We start from the raw sequence: 7062 nt of genomic DNA on the forward strand, positions 1-7062 counted from the left end.
TGTTTGCGTGGATCGATCGCTTACAGTTGGAAAGTCATTTGGGCGAAGTGTACTTGAACCATCACTTTTATTTAACGGTGCGTCTAGGGTTACGTCCAGACGTAAATGTAGCCGTCGCTATCGTTACGCCCAGACGTGACTGTCCACGGGGTCCACGGTGCAATTCTGCCTCCGTGGTTACGCGTCCTATGCGCAGACTAAAACAACTCCTTGCTGTTTTTAATCTACTGTCCCTGAGAATATTTGACGTAAGTTAGGGGTGGTCACCTTGTGGTCGGTGTGAAAGGTTAGACGTTTACACCTATCCACTGTAACTGTAACGTTCAGCACGGCCGCTCGCTGAATTAAGCGGCCATACATTCAGTATCACTGTCGTATCACCGATTTACCAGCATCACTTATGTGTTGAGACGTGCGTGGTTTGTTTTGCCGGACTGTTTCGCGTATCAGCAGCTCTGTTGTCGAGACAGACCAGCTGACGCACTTTAGGAAGACGTTAATTTCGGCCTTCGCCGGAGCCACGCTGCCTTCAGCCATCGTCTCGGGTGCTGCCTTTTCCTTAGCTTTGTTGAAGCGGTCAACCTCAGTTTGGGGCAATCACGGTTAGTGAAGTAACTGCAGGTCTCCATCGAACTCGATGTAAGTACGGTTTGCGTGCCCGTGTTGATGTATCACACGTCCACTAGGCTTACGTCCATACAATAACAATCGGTACAGCTGCCCCGCGTGTGTACACATAAATGTCGTCTTTAGAAAGCCTCCTTCCGTCCAGTTATGTTGGTGCAGCCTACTTGGCCTACTCGCAACACATTGTTGCGAGATTGGGCTCACCGTCGCGGCGTTAGCAGTGTATACATAGTATGGATGGGCGGTCGGCGGCACATATCCAATTAAGTGTTGCACATATCCAAGAAAGCGCGTTGACTACAGCCCAATGGTGGTATATACGCCCTCCATTGCCACATTAATGCACGAAGCCGTCCTAACGTTCCTATTACGTGTGTGAGAAGTGCAATCCGCCAATCAATGGGGTACTGGCCTTCGGCGACAGTCGTGTTTTCCACTGTGCTCGATGTTTTTTTTTTTTTTCTTGCTTTATTTGTACGTGCTTAGGTTGTGTTCTGTCCATACTACAATATAAATGGTGTTGTGCGACTGAACCAATATACTTCTTGCTGTAGCGGCTACAAAAAAAAAAAAAGCCTGTATTTCTGTGTAATTATAGTTGAAGTGGAACTCTGTGCACTCTGCTTTTCTGTTTGCATGATTCCGTGTACCTCTCTAGAAGTGCGTGACTTGAGGTCTTTTTTACTGCTAACCGGCCTTTGCTTGGTATCACAAGGATTTCTAAATCGCCAACACTTCACGAGATTGCGAACAGTCATTTACGAAAAGTCCTTAAAACACAGTTCTCTCCCGACTGACTGGAAAATGGCATCGGTTGCTCAATCTGGCCCGCGCAACGTTATCAATAACTACCGCCCCATTTCACTCACTTCTGTGTGCTGCAAAATTCTTGAACACGTTTTATATACCGCCATTGTTAAGCATATAGATAGTAATTCTTTATTGAACTCAAACCAGCACGGATTTAGACATGAACTATCGTGCGTCACACAACTGGTAGAGTTCACACATGTTTTAGCAGCAGCACTGGACGATAACTCTTCGGTTGATTGTATTTTCCTCGACTTTCAGAAGGCGTTCTACACCGTTTCGCACTACTTATTACTGCAAAAGCTGTCCAGCTTTGACATTAATCCCCAAGTTATTGCATGGGTTGCTGAATATTTACGTGAGAGGCGACAATGCGCAGTTGTAAACGGCGAACAGTCTGCAATAACTGATGTTACGTCAGGGGTGCCTCAGGGATCAGTACTGGGACCCCTTCTTTTCTTACTTTATATCAATGAGATTAACGAAAACGTACAATATCATATTAGGCTATTTGCAGATGACTGCATATTATACCGCAAAATTACCTCTGAAACTGACTGATCTGTGATCCAAAATGACTTATGTGCGATACACGCATGGTGTGAGCGATGGGAAATGAAACTGAAGCTTAAGAAAACGGTGTGCATGAGGTTCACCAGAAAAAAAAAAAAAGTCCAGGTGAATTCGAATACACAATAAACTGCTCACCGGTAAAAATGGAGTGCGAATACAAATACCTAGGCGTTTACTTTTGCCCCTCTTTATCATGGAGTCGGCATGTGGATTATACCGTAGGTAAAGCTTGTCGGAGTTTGGGATTTTTGCGACGAAATACACGTGCATTTCCACAGCAAACCCGGGAGTTATTATATAAAACATACGTAAGATCAGTGCTGGAATACGCGTGCTGCGTGTGGGACCCTTCAACAGCATCAAACAAAGAAAGATTAGAAAAATTTCAGTCCATGGCGGCAAGATATGTGCTTAATATACCCATGTATGACAGACAGTTTAGTTCAACGGAATCTAAGGCGATATTAAAATGGAAGTCTCTGCAGCATGCGAAGAGCGTCATTTCGACTGAAGCTATTACACAGCATATATCAATTTCATACTCGAATTCCCCGTGACGTATACATTAACCGGCCTCACTACACATCAGCACGCAAAGATCACGAACACAATTAAGATAAGAGAATATAAATGCAATACATCGTCCTTCAGCAACTCTTTTTTTCCCAGAACTATCAGTCAGTGGAATCGACTTCCTTCCCCAATTGTAGGAATTTCGTCTAATGACGCATTCTTTTCTGCAATAAAAATGATTGAATCTTTTGACCACTGAGCCTTAAAAGAAGTCATGCGTACGCCTGGTAATCACCATGATATATACTGTATCCTTTTAGTGCTTCCTTTGCATCTTGTGCTGTACTATATATTTACCACTGCCGCGCTTTGTTGTAATTACTGTTCGCATTGCCATTAACTATTATCACTGTGCTTTCTGTTTATTTTAGATTGTTTTCCCAATGTATACGACATTTTTGATGTAGCTGTGTTCGACGCAGCTGTGTACGTTTGTGTCGGCGTAGAATAATCTACATTTTCATTTGCACCTGCAACTTTCATGCTTGTTCTTCTTCTGTACCGCTCCCCCCCCACTGTACGTAGTGCCTGTATGGGCGCTATGGGTATTAAATAAATAAAATAAAATAATAATTGTGTCTCAAAAATTCTGCATTCACACCTCCATACCGACACGTGCATGCACTCACTTATTAAAAATATAAAACAGCGCTTTTTTAAACACAAGACGAAGGAAAGAAGAGACGTATGTGTCCCTCCATTCCTTCGTCTTGTGTTTAAAAAAGCGCTGCATTATATTTTTACCATGGAACCTCACCAACTCGCCCAATTTGCGTGTCTTGCTCACTTATTAATCTGCATACAAGCCTTGGAAATTGAAATGCTTGTTTATATCGTGCAGACATACGTACAAGCATTTGATGCTGTGCTAACACAACGGAATAGGCTGCCCTCTGAGGACGCGCGCAGGACGTTCGCACACTAGCGAACACGGTGTGGCTAGCAGACGACGCACGGAGCCATAATCAGCTGCTAAAGTTACGTCCACCGTGTGATTCACAATGCGCACTTAAGTTTAATAATTGTCTTGCCAGTCTCAGTGGTTGGCTCGTGTCACTGGGACGCTGTCGCTTCGCGGTGCGCCGTCGTCGCTCCACTATTTTGCTCGAGTGGCTGGTGTCACTACAGCAAGAGTACGGAGCGCGACGTGGGCTGGGGCGTCCACCGCTGCCACCAAGGCGATTTCCTTAAACAAAAAATATTACGGCGCCCGTGGAGCACTTAATAAAAAAAGAGAGAGAAGGACAACAGCGAGGTTCGAACCAACGTCCTCGCAGATCCGAGCACGACACGTACTAGCCCGCTGCGCCACTAGAGCCGATCGGTTCGGTGCGTCTGATCTCACGCTGGACGTAACTTTAAGATTTACGTCCAGACGTAACTGCAACGTCCAGACGTAACGCGCTAGACACTCCGTTCTTCCTTTCCATCAAGAACCACTACTATTACAGACATTCACAAATCGCATACACATGGCCTTTCTTTATCTCACGCTCGTTATCGTTGCTTATAGATTTGGCGGCGGTCCACTGAACACGGGGACATCGCAGAAACAAAAGCGGCAACGACTTGCACATGAATAACTTTCTACAACACTTTACACAACGCGACCACGTCCCCACGGCTGCCCACGGTTACACCACGGCCAGAGGCGGTTCTCGCGCACACAGTTCACGCTCAAAACCAACACCAGTAGTGCCGTCACTGCCAACACCCACCACACCACGCAGAAATAAACGGCGGCCTGAACGCTACTCTGCCGCCACCTACTTATACACTTCAAGCCAAGTCAAGTCGGTTTTAAGCGGCTATATGGGTGAACCGAACGCTTTACCCCACCTACCGTCTCCTGCCACCCGCGCGCAGGAGACGCGGCCATTCTGACCCGGGTCAGAATAACGAAGCGCTATTTTCACGAGGGTCGCAGTAGGGCCGGCCAACGCTTTACCCCACCTACCGTCTCCTGCCACCCGCGCGCAGGAGACGCGGCCATTGGTGAAGTGTCATCTCGTCCGAGACGGCGGCGGATTGCCGAAAATGTACGAAACGTTCATGTGCTGCAGACTGGCTGGGCTATGCTCCTTCAAGGATTCAGAAATGGTACCCAATGCCTTTCTTCTGCAACACTACTTAACTTTACTAAGTCCTAATTATGTGCCTTGATTATGTGGCTTGCTAGCCTTAACATTTTCTTTGTTACACAAAGAAACTGCTTGTTGTGACAAACATTTTTGTCTTTCTTCTGTCATTGTCTTTTCATCTTTTCACATTCCTGACATCATTCTGCACCTGGTTACAAATTTTCATTGCTGCATACAGTAGCATACTGTCATTTGTTATCCATATCTTACTTTAAAAAACCAAAATCATGCATCCTGCCCTTTAAATTGAAGGCGAACAGCAAACAATTTTTCATGCTCTTCCTGTGATGGAGGAGCAATATCTTTTGTTATACCTGGGTTATCATTGATTTCTTTTTTTTGCTTCTAATATAAGTAGATGCGATATGTGTCATGAGGCAAATTTTGTTGTAGTACTTTCATGAGGAAATGTCATAAATGAAGGTTTTGTTTCGAGTATTAATGAGGGCATTTTTTAAATCGGGTGCAACAGCCCGCGACTCTGCTTGGAAATGGCCTAAAGCAATGATTTATACTTTACGGCACACTACATTCTGAATGTATTCTGTGGATTGCACATTAGTGCAGGTTGCCGTTAATTAGCTAATTAGGCATTAAACAAAGAAGTATTTGTCTGATATCCTGGAAACTACTTATCATAGAAAAAAATAACAATTGCATATTTAAAATTCGCACACAAATATTCTTAAACTTTCCAATTTCCGTCAAAATCGATCAAGAATTAAAGAAATGTTTTAAGGTACCACGTCTCCTTAATTCAAGAGTGCAACATATCTTATTGCCTTTTGATGTGACACGTTGAAAACACATGCCAGGAGCAGCAGAAGTACACAAGCATGTGTGCATTGTGGCTCCCACAAGATATGGCCAGCGTGGCCGGGAATTGAACCCGCTGCCTTGTGCGTAGCAGTGGAATGCAGTTCTAGGTCACTGTGAAGCATGTACACAAATGCAATGCGCCCGTGCTTGTGAAAGCCTAGTCCATTCACCACTCACTAGTACAAAGGAGGATAGCAAGTGCCCTTGTTGAATACAAATTTTGCAGCTCTTGAAGATGAAGTTGAAAGTTCGGCGAGTTGGTGATAGTTCATGTTTACATGTGTAGCAGCGCACGAAGACAAGGCACAAAAAAAAAAACGAAACGACAGGACACCGCTGCACTCGCAACTAGTTTATTTTGAAGAAAACAAGGTTATATACATACATACCAGTGTACCACGTGTGACAGTGACTCAAGTTATAACAGTTTCCGGTGATCTTCCAAAAAAGACTTCACAATCGCTCAGAACAACCAATGCTTGGCTGATTCAATCACCTTTTCTTTTAGGGACGTGGAAAGCCTCCATCACTTCCCTGGTCAGCTGATCCTTGTGATTAGAAAGTATCTCAGTTTCACAGAAAAGCGGCATGCAACCACATTCCAAGCAATGTCGTTTAATGTGTGAATGAACATTGTTTGTTATTGATCGTTAACACACGGCTTTCAGAACACAAGAGATCACTAACAAACAATGTTCATTCACACATTGAACGAAATTGCTTGGAATGTGGTTGGACGCCGCTTTTCCCTGAAACTGAGATACTTTCCAATCACAAGGATCAGCTGACCAGGGAAGTGATCGAGACTTTCCACGTCCCCAAAAGAAAAGGTGATTGTATCAGCCAAGCGTCCGTTGTTCTGAGTGATTGTGAAGTCTTTTTTTGGAAGATCACCGGAGACTGTTATAACTTGAGTCATTGTCACACGTAGTACGCTGGTATATATGTAATAGCCTTGTTTTTTCAAAATAAACTACTTGCGAATGCAGCGGTGTCCTGTTGCTTCGTTCCTTTTGTGCCTTGTCTCTCTGCACTGCTTCACACGTAATCTTGAAGATGCAGTTGCCACGTGGCCTCCCGCCAGCATAACATTGGGCTCGCTAGTGGGCTAAAAAATTTCATACTAGGGATTGCCACTTCTGGTGACACGAGTATCTTTTTCAAACGCAAGAGCTACACTACTCTTCATGCACATTTTTGAAAGGGCTGTGAATTATACAACTCCCTGGAAAAATATATGTTTGTGTTTAAAGGTGACATCAACAGCTGCCGGAAAAAAAACTCTTTGCCTAATTTTTGTGGTGGTATTCTTTTAAAACCGTGACATGTTGATGGGGGCACAAATTATTATAATGAGCCTAATGAATGACTTCTGTTAAGACTAATGCATGAATATAATTTAATTTTTTCAGCAGCCGAGCGACATCGGAGCCTGCATGCCAGATGTGTCCATCAGGGAAGAGGATTCATCAGATTATTAGTGTTCATATCGGGGACAATAAAGTGTTCTTCCATAGAA

The 7062-nt window shown here is 44.2% G+C and overlaps 1 long non-coding RNA gene across 1 annotated transcript; it reads left to right on the top strand.

The window, feature by feature from the left end:
- The first annotated feature begins 4444 nt into the window (after window positions 1-4444).
- Window positions 4445-7062, top strand: LOC119395542 (uncharacterized). The gene is made up of 2 exons (XR_005184230.2): window positions 4445-4683; window positions 6956-7062. It is a non-coding gene; the product is annotated as an uncharacterized LOC119395542 (long non-coding RNA).

The sequence above is a fragment of the Rhipicephalus sanguineus genome, chromosome 6 (assembly GCF_013339695.2).
Source record: "Rhipicephalus sanguineus isolate Rsan-2018 chromosome 6, BIME_Rsan_1.4, whole genome shotgun sequence".
Lineage (NCBI taxonomy): Eukaryota > Metazoa > Arthropoda > Arachnida > Ixodida > Ixodidae > Rhipicephalus > Rhipicephalus sanguineus.